Genomic DNA, 19,890 nt, shown 5'->3' with positions numbered 1-19,890 from the left:
GATCCCCACAATCCCCACAAGTTCCAACCAGGCAGCTATGGGTACCTCTGTGGTCGTCGTCGCGTCACCCAACGAAGCCCCCATAGCCCCCATGTAAACTAACAGCGACACATTATAGCGCAGATAGACCAGATTGCCACTGCTCGTTGGCTCCCTTGGGTATTTTTAGAAGCGAACGCTAGGCTGCCCACTTTGGTTGCGAGCACTGCGATCGTCGACCAGCCGAAGCAACAACATCAAGCGTGAAGGCAAGACACAGGGAGCACAGAGGTCATAAGGTCTGCCACTGTGCGTGACGCGCTCGAGATATTCGTGTAGTGGTAATGATGGTGGCCGTGTTACGATGGGGTGCAAGCTCCCAGTCCCAATTGGGAAGGTGATAGTGCTAGCAAAGAGATGCATCTTTAATTTCTTAATAGCGAGTATCTTATCGGTTGCTGATCACTTTATACAGATGATCTCCGAATGGCTAGTCACCCAGTCATTTAACAAAACTAGACGTGGGCATATGAGCCTTTCAATTTAGTAAAAACTTCGAGTGCATCTATTTCTTTAGAGCGAAGCATTCAACAAGGAACCGAGCAACAATGAACTTGCAACTGCAACATTTGAGACGGTGATGGATAAGATTTTGGGGATTAACTTCTGAAATTTCTCAGAACAATTAATTTTTTGAGAATGAAGACTATTATTTAAGCCCTTGATTCTAATTCGTTACGCTAAATCTCTAATACTTCGGGACCAAAAAGGAACTTTGTGCTGGAGAGAAAGTACAGAGTAAGTTTATACACCCCACATTGGGCGCCAGTTCGAAAATCTCAAAGAACCTCCAGAAGTTTACTAACTATAATATTATATAATTGAGGGGATCGAGGTCTGTTGCTAGAATATAAAATGTTGAACTGCCCATCAAATAGGGTATATGAAAACCTTTCCCAGAAAGACATATTCTTCCATGAGAAATAGTTATAACCTCCGCATTTTGATAGAATCAGACCCCTTGATATTTTGTATATTTTCATCCTTATAAAATGTGTCGCAACATTGCTCAATATTGGCTAAATATCTCTTTCATACTCAGGAATTATAATGCGAGTACGTGGAGATCGTTTTTCTAAGAAATCCGTTGAGGACTAGGCAAAAAAGAGATGTGTCCTCGGTGAGAAATCGATCAGCGAATCTCAGTTGGGTCCCAACTTAACATCGGCTCTTCTTCTCAGTTCTGACGATTGTCCTTCTGTCACTGTATTAGCGCAACAGTATGCTTAATCCTGTACAGCAAGGACGTCCGCCATCGCTTTCCGATTTCATGTCACCCGAGCGGCCCCTAGCTGAACGTCGCCTCACCGCTGAAGCAACTGTGTGAAGCTGACGAAGGGTGGCTATCCTGACCGAGCGACAGCTTCCTTCAAAGTGACAGATCTCCACGACTCCAATGCTATCGTTCAATCTTCCTTTTGGCCAAAGGGAGTCTTCGTCAAGCCTTATCAGAGGACTAGGCTTCGTGAAAATTTCCGGCCCGCCCACCTGCGTCGCCGAACTTAAATGATTCTGACAACTTTGCACTGTTTTATCAAATATTTCATTTCTGAAACCTAGTTGCGTGACAGGATTTTAGGTTCCGAGCTCCTCGAAGGTTACTCTGTCTTCGGTTGTGAAAGAGATTATCTCCTTCCTGTGTGTTACCTTTCCCAATCCCCTCATGCCTCCTCTTTCGTTGCTCCTGACGCCCATGATCCTGCTCTCGAGTTCGATGCCCAGATATCCCGACTCCACTCTTCTGTCCCGCGCAAGTCTACCTAGTTCAACTTTTGTAAGGCGAACTTGGAAGGTCTGAACTCAGCCCTGACGACAATCAACTGGGTTCTCTTTCTCTCTACATTAACATGTGACCCAGCACTCAACACCTTATATACAATTTAACCTGATCTTCTTCCCTATTACGTCTCCCCCTCTTCTAAGTGCTTACGCTCTTACACTGTCTGATTCACCACTGAAGTCCACAAAAAATTTCGTCAAAAACACACTGCGTGGAAGAAGTTTCTATCTTCTAGCACCTATGCTCACTTAGTTTTTCTCAAAACTCTGCGTTCCTCGGTCAAATTCTTAATATACAAGTCCAGATACAAATATTTGATCAATGTTGAAAACTCACTAAAACTCGAAAATCTCAAACCTTTCTGGTCCCACATTCGCAACTCCCGCTGCCCTGCCCCAGCTATTCCCTCCATCCAATACATTCTCTGGCTTCTCAGCTAACACGCCCGAACTATCTTGTGATTTACTTTGCAGCTACTTCCTTATTCCTCTTTCCTACCCCTATTGGATGTAATGTGCTCCGCATTCCCCCTTTTTACCCCTCTCCCCCTTCCCCCTGGAGTACCTCATTGGCAATTTTGATGACAATGTCGAGCCTGGCTACGATGGTCTTCCAAACCACCATCCTTTATTTTCAGCAAAAGCCGCGAAAATAATTTTCTCGGCTTGTGGAAAGAGGCTCTCATCATCCCCCCAAAAGTGGCTATTGTATGCTTGCCGAGAATTACCGTCCTATTTCCCTCCTCTCCTCCTGTTTCAAAATCTTGGAAAGATTTGTCAGCCGTCTTGGCCGCCACTTTGGCCAGCACATAGTGAAAGAGTAAAACGGTTTTGTTAACCGTAGGTCCACTAGCTCCAACTTGCTCGACGTTACCAGCGCCAAATGTCTAAATTCACGGCAAGAATTACATAGCATTTACACTGGCTTCGCTAAAGCCTTCGACACTGTGAATCACGAGTTACTTCTATTCAAACTCTGGTTTCTCAGCGTGCACATACCACTTGTGTTATGCCTCTTGCCTCTAACCTTAGAGGTGCATCTTACATTTCAAACCGATCCTGCCGCGTCCCTTTTGACGGCTGCACTTCCCGTTCCTTCTCCCCCTCCTCTGGCGTTCCTCAGGGATCTATTCTGAGTCCTTTGTTATTTTTATTTTTTATCAACGACCTTCCCCCCTCCTTACTTTTCCCTGTTTGCTTTATGCCGATGACCTTAAGTTATTTTCCGCTATATCGTCGCCTATGGACTGCCTTCCCTTCAATCTAACCTAGACACACTAACCTAGGCGTTCTGCTAATGGTTAAGCCCTAAATGTCAGAAAATGTCACTCTATGTGCTACTCGTTTCAATTCTCACCTCCTACTCTCTTAACGGACATTTCTTATCATACCTAAATTCCACTCAAGCCCTCGGAGTCAATTTCGACAACAACCTCCACTTCGACACCAATTGCTTCGAAGTCACCAATCGAGCAGCAAAGTTGTCAGGCGTTATACTTCGCTCCTCCTCTGATTTTGATTCCAGCTAACCCTCCTTAGCTCTCTTCAATTCCCTCAAGAGAAATACCCTCGACTACTGCTCCGTGATCTGGTCCCCTTCCCGTAATTGTGACTGTCTTGCCCTTGAAAATGTGCAACGTGAATTCACCCGTTCCCTTTTCTGTAACAAAAGCTTTCCAGGTGTGGACTATTCCTCCCGCCTCCGCTTTCTTAATCTCCCCTTCCTACAACAGCGTAGATTCTATCTGGATGTAGGCACATTTTGCAAGCCTTCTTTGGGTCTGATAGATTGCTCCGCCGCGAACGACATCACCAGACGTCCTGCAACTTATGACATACGTAACGCAGACATTTTCAATGTGTCTTTCGCAGAGCTCCAACCCTACTTCCATTCCTTGATTCCTAGTAGTTTTAAGCATAGGATAAGATTGTTGCTTGCTCCACCTCCTGAGGATAATAAGTAATTGGAGTTTACTCTCTTTATTGTCCGTTAAGTAAATAAATAAAAAGTGTCTGCGAAATCACCCCCATAGAATACACTAAATTATACAAGATCAGATGACTGCATAGCATATTTTGTGTGTATTATCCAAAGAATCCACACACTAATCCTGTTTGTCACTCTTTTGAAGACTGCGTTCGATCTAATATTTCCACTATTCGTTCTTTGATATGATGGTAGGGAAGTCATATCGAATATTAATACATAGCCAGACATCGGTCAATGGCAAGTCTGTCAAGGATGCCAGCTGGGCTGTAACCTACTGAAGCAGTAGAGTCATTGTTTTCTCTACCGGGCAATACCCTCTTTACTGAACCCCAGCATTTGTTCAAGTCGCAATCTCACTTCTACATTAGATACCGCCAAAAATGCAGGCCCGCTTGAAAAAGAAGAAGCGTCACGACATTATCGTGAGAACAAGATTTAATTTAATATAGTCTCAATGGCCAAGGTATACCTAAGCCTCCCTGGGACTACGTTTTTTTGGTAGGGAGGTGAAATGCATTTACACCCTAGGCGCCGGACTCCTGTCTCAGATAGACTACCGGCTAAAACACCCCCTGGAGCGCCTAGCACTGACCCGGAACCGTATGATACACTAGCTAAGGCCAGACCTATTCAGTATAGGAGCAAAATCTCATGGGTTCAGGGAGCCTCATCTACCCTGACATTCCTGCTATCCATCTCTCTGTTTTTCGCCTTAAAAAGGCTTTGAGTGTAACATGCCACTTGGCTCCATGTGTCTTTGCTGTACAGCATGGCCTCATTTATGGTGTCCGAGGACCCAAGAAACCCTTTCCATTGAAAGGCGCTCCCACCTTTTGCAGAAGATAGAGCTGTGGTAGGCATCATCCATCACATCCTTCCTATAAATGCAGTTGGGTGACCGTGATTTTCCGATTTTGTGCGGGTAAGATTGAAAATATCCTCGACCGTTGAGTATCTGGGTTAGGTAATAGTCAACCTCATTTGTGTTTTCGATTGAACCGCGTCGGTATGTCTTTCTGAGGTTCGTGGTGCGTCCACCTTTCGATTTTCTTCCCCAAGATTGTTGCTATGCGCAGAGAGTGCGCGCTCTCTCTTCACAAGTGACAGCTTCCTTATTTCCGTTGCCTTTTCTGAAGTATAGAAAAATCCGCTCGGCAGCATGGAAAGCAATCGGACATAACTCGCAGAGCTCCTGGTATTTGTACTTGATCTAGGCGCTTGGAGTTCATTTTCTTACCGAAGGAGTCAGCCCATAAAGGAGGACGCACTGAACTGCGCTCATCAGTGAGCGACGCTTGCTAGACGAGGGCCTCCAACATTGGACATCAGCCGACATATCGCAAATATTCTAGCAAAAGCAAAGGTGAACGGAATACTGATGGTGATCTCTTTTGTGGTCGATGTGGGCCCCTTTTCTATTACGCATATTCAAAGGCAACTCCTAAAACTACTGCTGATCGTAATATGGAATACAAAAGGAAATATCTCCAAAGGTGGTTAACAGCAATGGCTAACTTCGTAATTACCTTTCTGTATTGTAAACTGGAAATATACGCAGAAGATCACAACCCATCTCTTGACAGGAAGGTGTACTATCATTAATTTCGGTATGGAACACCAGATCGAATGAGTAGGAAAGAATTCCCAACATTGGAACAGGGAGTAGGAGGTCTATAATTGGGATGGGGGAACTCATCAGACGCTGCATTACCTTTGTCGTTTAGGTGGCAGAGCCTAAATGCTGCTCGACACACCAAACTTTTCCTGCCCCTGAACCCAACACACGTACCGTAAAGTTTATCCTGTCGAAAAGCAGGAGGACTTGCAGGTGTATTGTGGGCATTCTGACAGGCCATAATTCACTAACTGGGCATATGTTCAGAATAGGAATTACCGAAGATGATACGTGTCCCTCCTGTAATGAGGAAGCGGAATCCACGGAGCATTTCCTATGTGAATGCCCCGCCTATGGACGCATCAGATCTTTGGTGCCGATGTTCTCCAATTGCGACGGGTAGCATCACATCCACTAACGGAAATCCTGCGGGGTGGCGAGTACAATGGGCCAACACGGCCTGAGTGCCCAGAAGCTGTAGCTTCTCCCACACCATACACACACACACACACACGTTTGTCATGGGAAAGGATGACCGAAGTGACTACAACTTGCTTCCTTATATAAATCCAGAAACTTGATAGTGGTATGAATTATATTCAGGTAAAAAATGCCTGATAAAATTCAGGCCTAAGCCGTCCGAAGCCAATCTCAATTTTTCTTTAGGAAATAGAGAGAGCCGTGAGTCTGCCAACTACTTGATCTAGACTAACCTCGGCCGGGTTAGACCTAAACTTTTGAGGCGGTTTCATCGTGAATATAATTCATATTCATGTCGTGTTTATGGGTTTATATAAAAGAGGGGTAGCCAATTCGGTCACGCTACGCCCAGGAGAGAAGTAAGACAGCATTTGCCGAGTTGCCTCTTTCCTGGACGAAACCGCAAGTCATATAATTTTACAAATTGAATAATAGCCCGAGAATGAAAGGTCCGTGAACCACAAACAGTGGAGGAAAGTTGCTTCCCAATTTATCTGGTCCATCGTCAAGGATTGCGGACTTAAGACCCATCCAATCTAACAAACGAAATTTAAAATTGAAGTCTACATTCCTCCATGCAAAGTAAACATAACTCTCGCAGCCTTTGATACAGATATCTCTTGTTATTTGCCAACTAGATGGACCCACTTTTGTAATCCCTACGACCTTTACCCACAGGATTAGTATCTAATAACCAATCACACGGCATAAATGACCGATTCCTGGCAACCAATACCCTACTAGTCATCAATAAATCAAGCGTAGACTGGCAACTCTGATTGTAAAAACATTAGCTTCTTCTTCTCTAGTTCTTTGAACCCAGTAACAATGTATGTCCAGATACTTAACACGAGTCACAAAGTGTACATCTCACATATTGAATCAAATGGCGTCATGACATTTCGATTTAGACGTGCGCTGATAGGCTGCTTGCCCTTATGGTACCTGTAAAATTCTAGGTTTGGGCTTCAGCAGAAGGAAATGTGTATGACCATGCCAACAATTCCTCAACAAAGCTAAAAGAAGGTCACCAACAAATCTGCATATTTTGCAGGGCCGAAAAAAGTTTCTGATCGCCTCAACTTAAGGTATCTAGTAGAAATCCGGAAATAGATACCGAAGACAGGTTTCAAAAGGATAGTATAAGAAATAATAACGTGCCAAATACATAATCAGTAATCCTATCCAACATGAGTGTCTTCCTAACTAGACGATCCAATATCTCAATCCTCTAAAGAACGAGATCTCCATTAGAAAATTAAAAAGAGACAGTATGGTTCTTTGTGTTAAGTGATGTCAAATCTGAAGCTACTATTAGCACCGAACTGAACTTATCCATTAGATTGGTAAAAAAGCGCCACCGTTGTAAAAAAAGGTAGTCAAACAGACTGTTCAAATTAACGTCTGATTCGGTTATTGTCCCATACCATGAAGATTTTGGAAAGGATTCTTGACAACCGTATTCGCGAAATCATTCGAATAGCCGAGAATCGAGTCGGGTTTGTCAGGAACTGCGGAACTACTGACGCATGATATGCTGCGCAGTTACTCATGGACAAACACCGTGAGAAGGATCGCCCGCTTTCTATTGTATTTTTGGACCTAGAGAAAGCGCTTAACCGTGTGCCAGACGAACTAATCTGGTATGCTCTACGACAACACCTAGTACCAGAAGAACTCGTGCGCTTGATTAAATTGCTCTACAACGATTCGAAAAGCGAAGTTCGAAATGTGGGGGGCATATCAAAACCCAGGAATCGCCTTCTCAACGCTCCACTATGTTCTTGTTATGGACACTGTCCCTGGAGGTCCTAGCGTCCCACAGCAAAGCAGGTCTTGAGCAACCTGTTCGAAAACGGAGTGATCGCCTCATGCAACACGGTCTCAGATTGAAGTTGAATAAAACATAATTTTTTATGATAATGGTGAACTGCTTTATGAAATTACTTCACGCGTTCGCGCAACCTGGAGAAATGGCGTTCCACAGTTGGTCTTCTTTGCAATCGACGTATTAACGAAAGTTTAAAATTTAAAATTTACCGCAGTGTTGTTCGCCCTGTCCCCTTTTATGGTTCTAGTGTTGGCCGACTATAAAAAACAATGAACGGCGACTCGTGGTAACGGAGGCGAGAATGCTGCGTTGGAGAAGTGACGTGACACGCCATGATCATGTCCAAAAAGATGATATCCGCTGGCGATATGAGGTTGAACCGATCATGAAATCAACCGATCAAGATAAGCCCAGCGGGATAAAGGCTAAAGAGTAAGAGAAGAAGAAGGGATCTTCTTTCTAGGTTAACATCCAGAGTATATATACACACGACTACGGCTTTGTCCACCATCAACTGGGTGGCCCGACTCAGGGCTCCCTCAATTCCAAAGCAGAATTATATCAATATTGGCCCGTTTAGGCTAGATATACTCGGCGGTTTTTCCTGTGCATTTAGTTCGTACCCATGACATGTTTGCGGATTATATAAGGGAGTGAACAACATCAACTAACTAGTTCGGTCAGGCTGCTGCCACGCAGAGGCGAAGCAGCGTCTGATGAATTACCTCTGTCCTGGACGGAACATAGTTGTCAAAGTGATATGCAGATCTGGTGGGACCAACGTAGCAATCAACACAACTTCTGAGAAGCCTCTTTGCGTACCATAATGTGCAGGAACTACATGTTTATGTACAAGCAAATGACCATTACCGAAAAGATACTCTCTCCGTAGCTAGAAACTGGATTACTGTGCAAGGCGAAATGCCCGATATTCGTTGGTATACCAAATTGAGCTGTCAATTCAGATGAGTTTTCAGATGTTTTGGTGACTTTAAGAAGATACCCATTTTTTTAAAGAGCCCTGAATAATTGGGGCATTTCTCTAAATACTGTATTCCTGGTCTGCATCTGGATTTGGATACTTGCTATTTAATTTGCCTGGTAAAACCTATAAGATTGTACGAAATGTCGGTAAAAACAAAGGAAAAGCGATGAAAAAACCGCATAGATAAAATTGCATTTAATGTGCATTACGTGCGCATAAAACATATTGACTGCCCACGCCCTACATTTAGGAAGGTGCTATTTCGATCGATGATACCAATGTGGTCCAGAAAATGACAGGTAGGGCTGATGAGAATGAGAAGATTAAGCGAATTAAGAAAGAAATGCTTGACAGATACAAAAAAAAAAATAATGTGAATAGATGTGGGATGAGGTCGACGGGCGTCTAAACTGTGCACAGATTTATTATGATGAGGATACTGTATAGTAGATGCGAATTTGAACGGTACGCAAACGGAGGTTCCTAAGAGTGTATTGTGGCATTGCTAAAGTTATAGTGCCAAACGAAATGCCTATAGGACGTATGTAGTATAGTGAAGATGGAATACTTTTGCTGGGTTGGTCTGTCGGTAGATCTACTATCACGGCTATCTACATAGATTCAAATTGGATACTTCATCTACTTTCTCTAGTTGCCATGTTGACCCAGGAAAGTTCGGAAACTCATTCCTTCATTGCCCAAGATTTATGGACGGAAAACAAGGTCCAAAAAAGACCTGATAAACCTAAGAATCTGTTATACTTAAAGAAATACTAGGACCCTTAGAAGAAGGAACGACGGATTTAGATAGATGTAGATTCGGCGTGATTTTATATTTAGCGATAGGTTTGAACAAAACTAGGAAAGGAGAGGACTAAAGAGTACTTTTTGAAGTCAGTCCAATGAACCAAAAATGGTGAGAAATCGGAGCAGTAAGGAATAGATCTATAACCATCTCCAAGTGACACTTTTTTCGAGTAGATGGGTGAAAAATCTGACATTAATTTAATGCAAAACAGATGTGCAGGTTCAGTTAATGATCTAGGACAATGATAGGTACTCACTCCTAGATGTATCTGAATTTTGGCTCGGTAGCATCGTCCCTCTGCTCTTCTCTCCATAGTTACAGTCTTGCTAGATAGGTGCATTCATTCATTTAGAAAAGATATTACAAATATTTATTTTAAAATTGACGCATCTGCGGTGAGGGACTTTTAGAAGTGATCCAATCTTCTGAGAAGAATTGTAAATCCAAACGAATATATGACAGCCTAGGAAGAATACTAAGCCCCGACAGATATTCTAGCTGCACATTTCAGAACAATTTTCCTACTGGTCGCATTATTCTGAACCAGTCAAGCTGACTAATCGTCACCACAATCGCAACTATGACTTGACTAGACCGGGAAGTATCTGAAACATATTCATCCGTTCGGTTGCCCTGCGACCGGGTGCCACAGTCATGGGGCTCTTTTTATTTATAACTTTTTCGAGTGAGCTCTTTTGCTTCCAAACAAAACGGGTGTATGTTGTAGATACTAATCAATTGTGACTAGCCCCAAAGTGGTGACCTCGTGCAATCGCTTCAGTTTCTCGTCTCCTGCTCTTTCCATATGTGACGCACACATCCATACACTTAGCATCTTGAAATTCTCGAAAAAAAAACCGCTTCAACGATCGCTCGTCCATGAGGTTTATCAAGACTGACCTTTTTGCGGACCTTTCAACTGGACCTCTCACTGAAGCATGGAAATAAGTTGAAGTCATTGGGCATCGCTATAATGTGTAAATATTTTTTCAAGAATCTGGTCAAGATTCGGAGTGAAGCGAAGATGCAAAGATCATCTTAAAAGGTTCTAAGTCCGTCGGGAGAGAGAACTTGGGAGTTATTAATAGTCAGAAATTATAATGGACGTGTGAAAATAATCAATCTCATGCGGTTCAGTGCTAGAAGGCAGCGAGCTTGTCTAGATCTAGCGAGGTTTTTTGGAATGGAACACTTCTATTGTGGGAACTATTCCGGAAAAAAGCTTTCGATGAAAGTGTTCGAAACAATGCTGCCATGAACTCGGCCAACTCTAATGGTGGCTGGCTCCATTTTCCGGAAGCTATTTTCAGAAATCGTAAGCTATAGGGTATGTAATAAAGTAGCACTACGTTCTGGTTACGATTACGCTATGAAATCTTTCAATGGACCAGCCATACTGGAAATGATAGTATTTAGCGCGAATTGCTTTGGAGCGATTATATTTGGGAACAAGTGCATTTGGTATTTGAAGTGTAATCAATTTTCCTTGTTTCCAAATTATAACATTTATCTTTTTGAAGTAGCGAACACAGGTGTGCATCTTTCGGCTGCCAGGGGAAACATAGACGGGTATTATAGAGCAGCTGCATTTTCGAGACGTGCTGGGAAAACATTGTTGAAGACTGAACCTGACGCTTCTAGTTCGTTGCCATGTGGAATGCCTATGTTTCCATACCCCCTTTCTGTTTGGTAGTTTTGCGCAGCTTTTTGCTCGAAAAACTAGTTATACATGACATCCCTAACTTGAAATGCAAACGATTCGCGATCACAAATTGTAGTTCTTTTCCGTTCTCTGTCGTACCTGCAGTGCTGTCCTCTGGACCTGAGCCCTGAGTAGACTGAATAGTTGCAGAAGTTGAGACGGCACAACGCTGGATAAAGGCGTAATGTTCAGCCCCATCTCTGAGGATGGGGAGTTTATGGAGGGGGAAGGAAGAGAAGAGGTGTTCCGTTTTCACACCCGATGAAAAATCCTGGCGGTCAATCTTCCCAAAAAAGTGGCCCCTGGAAAAGATTTTTTTTTCAATTTTTAACCTCGCCCCTTGAGGGGAAGAGTACCGGGAGAATATGTAGAAGAAAATGGAATCTCATCCCCCTTCCCCTGTAAGAAGTCATGGCGCGTCAAAGTGGAGCTATTTTCATAAGATAGGGCTTATTTTTGAACCCTATCCCCTTAAGGGTAAAGGAGGGTATGATGCGACAAGCAGGAGTTCCTCTCTATTAAAGCCCGTTGAAAAACTGTGGCCATTACCCCACTTAAAACGTTATGCAGCTGCAAATGGGGAGAATTTTGATATCATCGCCATCATCACCAACGGCGCAACAACCGATATCAGCTCTAGGCCTGCCTCAATAAAGAACCCCAGACATCTCGGATTTGCGTCGAGGTCCACCAATCCGATATCCCTAAAAGTTGTCTGGCGTCCTGACCTACAGTATCGCTCCATCTCAGGCAGGGTCTGCCTCGTCTTCTTTTTCTACCAAAGATATTGCCCTTATATACTTTTCGGGCTGAATCATCCTCATCCATACCAATTAAGTGATCCGTCCACCGTAACCTATTGAGCCGGATTTTATCCACAACCTGACGGTCATGGTATCGCTCATAGATTTCGTCGTTATGTAGACTACGGAATCGTCCATCATCATGTAGGGGCCAAAAATTTTTCGGAAGATTCTTCTCTCGAACGCGGCCAAGAGTTCGTAGTTTTTCTTGCTAAGAACCCAAGTCTCCGAGGAATACATGCCGATGGAATTACAGCCGGGGACGATGAATTGCACGGATTGTTTCTTCTATACTTGGCGGTGGCAGTATTTGTCCGTCGTCTTCAGTTGGCGGAAGCTCCAACTCGTCGATGTTCTGGTTGTTCAGTAGTTCATCAAAATACTCATCCCATCGCTCCAATATGCCCATTCTGTCGGAAATCAGATTTCCCTCTTTGTCTCGGCAGGATGAGCATCGAGGTGTGTAAGGCTTCATCCTGCGGACTTGTTGGTAAAACTTGCGGACCTGGTGGGGTTGTTCCCTATTCTTAATATTTAATTTACTAACTCCACTCCCAGAGGGAGAAGTGGTAGTGAATGTATGCAGGAGGCAGGAAAAGGACCCGCATTTTTAACCCTCATAGCGATCTCTACTCCTTGAAAATTTTCGGCACCCCGAAAAAGGACAAAGGACAACTCAGAGGTATGCCTATCATGAGCCGCTCGGACGCGGGTTGGGGTGGAGGGGCAAGGAGGTAGCTCCTTCTGTAACCTACTTGAGAATAGTTACTACTAAATTTTCTTAGAATTTATTTATTTTGCATACAACATATAACGATATCGAGAACATCAACAACTTTATTATCAATAGATCACCAGAGAATGAAATAGTCCCCCTCAACAAAGGGGTGAACTACGCTCTAAAGAAAGGCAGACTCTCAATACAGGACATAATAGTGGACATCGAAGAGGCTATTTAATGCCGCCCACCAGACAAAAAGGAAACCGTAAGGAAAGATCTATCCAAAATTATACAAGGACAATAGGAGCAAAAAAAGGTTTTTTTTACATAAACGCGGATAAAGGATCTGCGATTGTGATCATGGAGACGGAGGGGTACGATCAAGCAGTCATGGAAAAATTAATCGGTGGTAGCTTCCCTCTATCAGAATAAGTCACACGGGTGGAAACAACGATAAAGGAAGGCGAAGATGCCATTGGAAATCTCTCAACGGTGCGACTGACCAATCCAACTCTTCCAAGGATCGGGTGCCTGCCTAAAATCGATAAACCTGCAAATGAAATGAGGGAGATAATTGCCGCAGCAAACTCGCCAACTTAGTATCTACTGAAAAGGCTGGTTTCCAAACTAAGCAGTTTGGGGCTCAAAAACAAATACGCGATAAAAGACAGGGAAGAGATTTTCGAATCAACTCACAAATACCTAAAGGAAATAGTAAACGACAAAATGCTAGTATCCTTCAATGTAAAAGTTATATTCCCTAACATCCGTGTAAAGGAGGCGTTGTTACCTGAGAAAGGACTTCCTGAAGAAAGAAGGTTCAGCTGAGTAGAGGAAGAAAGTTCGTTAATATGTAAAACTGGCCTTCCTATGTATGAGCGAAACCAATTTCAGCTTCACGGGTAGATTCTACAAGATAACCTCAGAAGTTGTAATACCCTTTCTGCACGAAATCTTCATAAAAACAATGGAAGAAAGAATGGAAAAATTGGGAGTAATTCCCCCAATCCTGGGTAAGATATGTGGATGATGTCCTTGCCTCGATCAAGAGACTAGACGCAACCTTGTCAAGTCTCAACAATATCCACAAAAAGATTACCTTTACGAGAGACGGAAGTGGATCACAACCTGCCTTTTTGAATGTCTCAATAATAAACAGGGATGGAAATGTGGAATTTGACATCCACACAAAAACCACCCATATCCGAAGAACCATCCCAAACGCCTTTAACGATTCCTGGAGGCGCCACGATTTTTTAACGGGGTTTGAGAAAGAGGATGTATTGCTTCACTTCATACCCTCATTTCTGGTCTGCATGGATGACATTTACAATTTTGACTGAAAATAGCCTTACTTTGGGGCATGATAAGTTTCTAAAGGGGGATAAGTGGCGGATTTTTTTAACCCCTGCAGGAAATGTGTGTCCGGATAGCTGAGTGGTTAGAGCACAAGGCTGTCGTACGGAAGGTCGCGGTCTCTATGGGTTTAATGTGAGCACCTGTCCACTGGACTTAATTCCACGGTCTTCTTAAGTCACGAATTGATTTGTGACCACATTCATGCCTCCGCTGAGACAAGCACAACGACACTAGTTATACTGAGTGCGGGGCTCAGTTTATTCATACTGGTGGATGCAAGACCTACCTAAATCTCTACGGAATTTTAGGGTACGGCACCCGTGCTGAACCGCCACACCACGTTTGAGGTCCGAAGGTCTATTGTTCGCTTGAACGTAGTCAACAATCCCCATGAAGCTCCCACAAGGGGCCAATCGTAAACAACTGAGCTGAATTCACATGCTGCAGGATTTTTCCCGAAACATGAGAAATCAGGGGCTACCCCGGTCCCCATAGTACCAGTATACCCCTGATAAGGTTTCGTGACCGAAGCCATTTCAGATGAGTCCCCGTGCAGATTCGGGTCTGATCGCCGTAATAAGGTTATGAAACATCACGGCAAGCAAACCAAAGTGAATACAGCGTTTCCGGTGACATCACGTGAAGGTTCTCTACAGCGCCACCACGTGGAGGTTCTCCACAGCTACTTGGTTTTTGTTTGGCCGACAGGGTTTTTGTCTCTTCTTCCTCGCCGCCTCCTGGTATTCGGTCTCGGAAAAAATATAGTCCTCCCAATCTGTTTTTTCATGGTCTATATATAAATAAATATAAAATTGTGTACTTATGGTGGCAATTCCGCCGTTTCCTGTAGAATCTTATTTATGCCCACCGACAACTGAGAGGGCTTCCCAAGTATTAAGAACTTTAAATTGTGGCGTTGCTATGAATTTCAAACACATACCAGTCCTAGAGGATGCCAATGGACCATTATATTCTCAGACCAGTTCATTAAAATAATGAATGATAGAAAATTGATGGGCGGTCGAGATTTTTTTTCGAACATTTTAGGTACAGCATTTTCCAGTGGTAAAAAGTTGGTATAAAACTTTAACGTAAAATATTGAAAAAATTCTGAATTGTGAATGGAAAAATCTGAATTTGAAATGGAAAATTCTGAAATTGATTTGGAAATTTCTGAAATTAGTTTTGGAAATTCTGAATTGGTTTGGAAAATTCTGAATTTGAGTCGCAAAAACTATATAATTCTGCGGCGACACCGTCAAGTCCAACGGTTTTACTCCGTTTGAGTGCATTGATGGCGGACCAACACTACGTTGAACTTTGCGGGATTTAGTACGATACCGAAGTTCCAGTGTGTCACGCTCGATATCGGTCTCAGCGGTCAGTGGAGTCTCCAATCCGTTCCGTTCATCGATCCGCTTCCACGATTTCACAGTCAGCCAAATCTTAAAACGCCCCTTTGAGATGTGGCTATCGACCTGTGTAACACCCGAGAAAAGAGCATTTTTTGGTGGCGGCTGAATGGTCATCAATTTTCTCAGGGATCGCATCCTACTGTGTAGGTCAAACAAGCGAACGCTGCGAGAATTAGAGGACTTAACACACAAGTGAACGTAAGCGACAATCGGATGATAATCCCTTTTGAGGCCAGTGTCAGCGCCTCTCTTGTTATGCACATCCAGGAGACAATTGCTAAATCTACTGGTAAACGCAAAGTGGTCAATCTCATTGCTTGTTCGTCAATTGAAACTCAACTGACCTTTTGGGAGGCGAGGGCGAGGCGGTAGTTTTCAGAAGCAACCCTGTACCGTGTCTGGCATCACTTGGCTTTCCAGGAAGAGGAGTACTCTCCAGAGTCCCTCCATCTTACTTTGCTTAGATCGAGAATGTCGAATTTATTACATTGGAATTCCCGCTCCAGTTGTGGGAGGTCAGCTTCCAGAGGACCCTCCACTGTTGTCGAAGAGCGTGCGGTACATTCCAGAAACCAATCATAATCCGTTTTCGATAGGCAAAAGTCTTCGACGTGAGGTCAGTCCCTATCCGAGGCATTATTGAAGCAATGCAGCAATGAAGTTTCAAATTAGTAGGTTGCTAGCCCACAAATTTCTATCCCTTTTAGGCGCCTCTTACGACAAGCAGGGAAGACTTTGAGTGTATACTTAAGCCCCAACTCATAAGACTTCCAAGGTGAGACATGGATAAGGCAAAGGAGCATTTGCTTCATGGGGAAGGATATGTAATCCAAACTTCAAATAGGGAGCAAAACAGATGCAAAGCCTGGCGAGAAACAGTTTGGAAGACAGATATCATACCTAAACAGCAAGCAAAAGCAAAGTTTAGAACTGTCGTACGCTCTCTTTAATAAGCTCACTATTGTGAAGCCTAAAAACAAGCGTACTGTACCACGTTGGGCGCCATTTGTAATAACAATTTTTTTAGTTGAGGGAAAGGTAAAAATCGCAATCCGGGTTGACTACAACTATGAAAGTAGCGCTATATTAAAATTTAGAAAAGGGCTAAAAGTTTGCATGGGTCAGGTCCGAGAAACATTTCAATACTCCCACCGATGGTAAGGGATCAGAGCTGAGTATTTCAGAAAATAAGTTCAGGACGTATCAAGGAGAAACTTTAGATACAAGTTATCTACATCTATCGACCAGGAATTGGAAAGTCGGGTCCAAGTGGAATGGAGGATAGATCATTTTAGAAAACTTTGTGAAAATCAAACCATCTGTCGAGCAATATCTACTTTTCTACTGCCAAAAAGATAGCTGTTAACTTCGAAACTAAGCTAATTATTTGCTAGACCCTGATAAGACTAATCGCAGTTGTGAGAGGACTTGATATCGGTGATCAATACAATTCAATCAAATCTAGAAATTATCAAAAGTTTCATAACCTGAGTATGCCCAAAAGTCTACATTATCGCTTATTGGCACCAACGAAAAACAGATCAAAGATACAAATATTGGGCCTGCAATTTTGGTGTCACTTGCTATGACTGTTCGCTTTAGAATGCCATTATACACGAAATTTAATTAATTTTTGAGGCATCATTGGCGTTCCCTTCCAATTTTCCACTTGGAGCCACTAATTTCGCCATTATTTGCTCAGAAGGTCTACAGTCTGACACTATCAGTGGATCAAAAACTCATAGCCATTTGTATATCGAACGCTATCTTCTCTGCATTCATCGGAGTCGTAAATATTATAAAAACTCTTATCGCGACTCATTCTTCCTATAAAATACGAGGTTAAAAACGCAAACGAAACACGGACGATATTAATGACACCTTCCGCGTCTCCATGAACTCCTCTCCGGTGGCGGTGCACGGGGAAATGGGGTAAATGGCGGTCGAACCGTACCCACCTTTAATAAACAAATCGCGGAACGCGCATGTCATTTGAGTTCAGCTTACTTTAGCGCGACTCATTCCAATCCGTTCGGCTTGACATTAATACACAGGTCGCCACCGAACGCGAACTATTTATGAATGATAAATAAACAGTCGCGGGGGAGTGACACGGGGGATATCTGGGCAAATAGCCTCGTGAACCAACCAACCGATCCGAGGACGGGGTGAAAGGGCTGGAGGAGCGGTGGAGATAGGCCAGAATATGGCTGTGTTGCGTACATGCTCTGCATACGCAAGGTTCTTGCCATTGGACGTGTGTGGGTCAAGAGATTAAGGGGAGGCAGACAAAGCTGGCTCCGTAAAATTTTGTGATAATCCAGATTGTTCAGGTAGTCGTTGTTGCTCCTAAAAAAGATAGTCTTGTTTGGGAAACTAGAGCCCCAGAACTGCTGGATTATTTCAAAAGGGAGCTCATTTCTGGCAGTTTATGCTTGAGTTCTATTTGATCTACATTCGATGTCCACAGGTGAGAAAACATTGACTTCAACCCGATCAAGAGACCCCTTAGCTGTCGGCAGTCAGTTTATTTACTCAAGTATTAGCGAGTCTTATCAGCGCCAGTCAGCCAGCTAGCGATCAGCCCCGGATATGTCGTCGTAAACGGACTCAAATAAATTTATTTGAAGAAGTTCATTTTCCTAAAATATTTCACATTTGGTCATACCTTCTCCAAATAGCAGCTACGAGCCGATGTCCTTATAAAAAAGTCTGACCTTTGTCTTCACTATCCAATCAACCACGATTACTCCACTGAATTCACTTAGAAGCACCTCAAGACACTGCACATCCCCATACACACCGGAAGCGCCTCAATTGAACGGTCAAAGGGTTGTATTTTCGCACTATGCGCTCACAGGTGAAACGGCGACGAACTTATTGCATGCACAATTGATGCGTGGGATCAGGGCGAACGCATGTTCGGTATGTTGGGTGAGAGAATTAAGTACACGCACGATTTGGCGCAGGGATGCACTACACCCCCGCACGCTCGCTGATAAGTACACGCACGATGAGAAACGGACACTATTGGCTGATAGTCAAGCACATGTGGGCCGCATCTAATCCGCAGGGCAGATAGTCCGCACTACGGGCATACGAACGCGTTCCGATTGTTTATTAATCCAATAACACAACTAAACCGCGACTAACTACAAACTGACTGATTCAAGCAACACAAGCCCCTGGTCCTCTGCGGTACGTCGGGCCCCGTGAGTGGGCCCAAGATCCAAAGATACAAGATACGGTGCTTCACCTTCGCCTTCTCACGAGGTGCTCGGGCTCAGCGTTATTCGCTCGCTCACCTTTCACAGACACACATGTAAGCTAAGCACCTCGCCGGGCCGAGATATCGCCGGGTCGGAGCTAATACTATATGCGAGCGCGCATATGAGTGGCGCGCGGAATCCATTGGGGCATTGGAGCATCAAAGCCAACAGCGACGGGGGCCCCTGTCGTCATCGAGACGAAAAGTCAACAGAGAGGAGGACCAGCGGTGCAACGGAACCAAAATAAACGCGTAAACGCGCGTACGGCTGCCGATGAGATGTGAGGATAGCCAAGGTACTCACTCCATCTACACATCAAGCGTTTTGTTTGAAATCACATGGGAATTGTGAGGGGTGAAAATGCTGATCGCTCATTCATGAAAATATGTCAGATACTCTTCTTTTGTATCACCCAGAAGCGATTAGTCAGAAGACCAATTATTATCGCTCATAGTTTTAGAAATAGCAGAAAACCTGTGAGGTGTCTTCCATATACATAAGTTACCGAAAAGGGTTCGATTCCTGGTATCAGTCAAGTCGATTACTGTAGTCTTATGTATCTTTTTTTTTTGAGGAGGTGGAAATCTTCAAAAGACACTGGTCTGGACACACCAACGTGTGGGATTTTTACCCACTAAAACCACCTCCGACTCCCTCCCTGCCCCGCGGAACCACCATACGGTATTACATCACGGGGCGGAGTCAACTCACTTTAGCTTAATCCCATTTCTTCTATACGCGGCGCACGTGACCGCGCTTTTCTCCTTTCGCAATTTATCTTGAATAGATGCGATCATGAAGCTCAGCGCATCCCAATTCTCTTGATGTGCCAGCATTTTCGGCACCAGATGTTCTGGTACCAGCACCTCTCCTAGAGTCTCCTCTAGATTCCTCCTTTCTTCCACAAATCTCGGACAGTGAAAGAATACATGCTCTCGATCCTCTGAGACTCCATCACAATTTGGACAGTCGGATGAGGTCTCCAATTTAAACCTGTGCAGGGATTGGCGATATCCTCCATGTCCCGTGAGAAACTGGGTGAGATTATAATGAATCTCACCGTGTCGTCTCTCCAACCACTACTTGATGGCAGG

At 43.8% G+C, this 19,890-nt stretch overlaps 1 protein-coding gene across 1 annotated transcript in view; it reads right to left on the bottom strand.

Moving 5' to 3' along the window:
- Positions 1 to 18,796, bottom strand: part of LOC119652749 (bromodomain-containing protein DDB_G0270170) — a 196,362-nt gene extending 177,566 nt beyond the window's left edge. Inside the window, exon 1 of the mRNA XM_038057048.1 lies at positions 18,196 to 18,796. The gene's annotated coding sequence lies outside the window, so the exon portion shown is untranslated. The remainder of the gene's footprint in view (positions 1 to 18,195) is intronic.
- Between the last annotated feature and the right edge of the window lie 1,094 nt (positions 18,797 to 19,890).

Source organism: Hermetia illucens, chromosome 3, assembly GCF_905115235.1.
Source record: "Hermetia illucens chromosome 3, iHerIll2.2.curated.20191125, whole genome shotgun sequence".
NCBI lineage: Eukaryota > Metazoa > Arthropoda > Insecta > Diptera > Stratiomyidae > Hermetia > Hermetia illucens.
The sequence above is the reverse complement of the archived record's forward strand: the minus strand, read 5'-3'. Positions and strand labels throughout refer to the sequence as shown.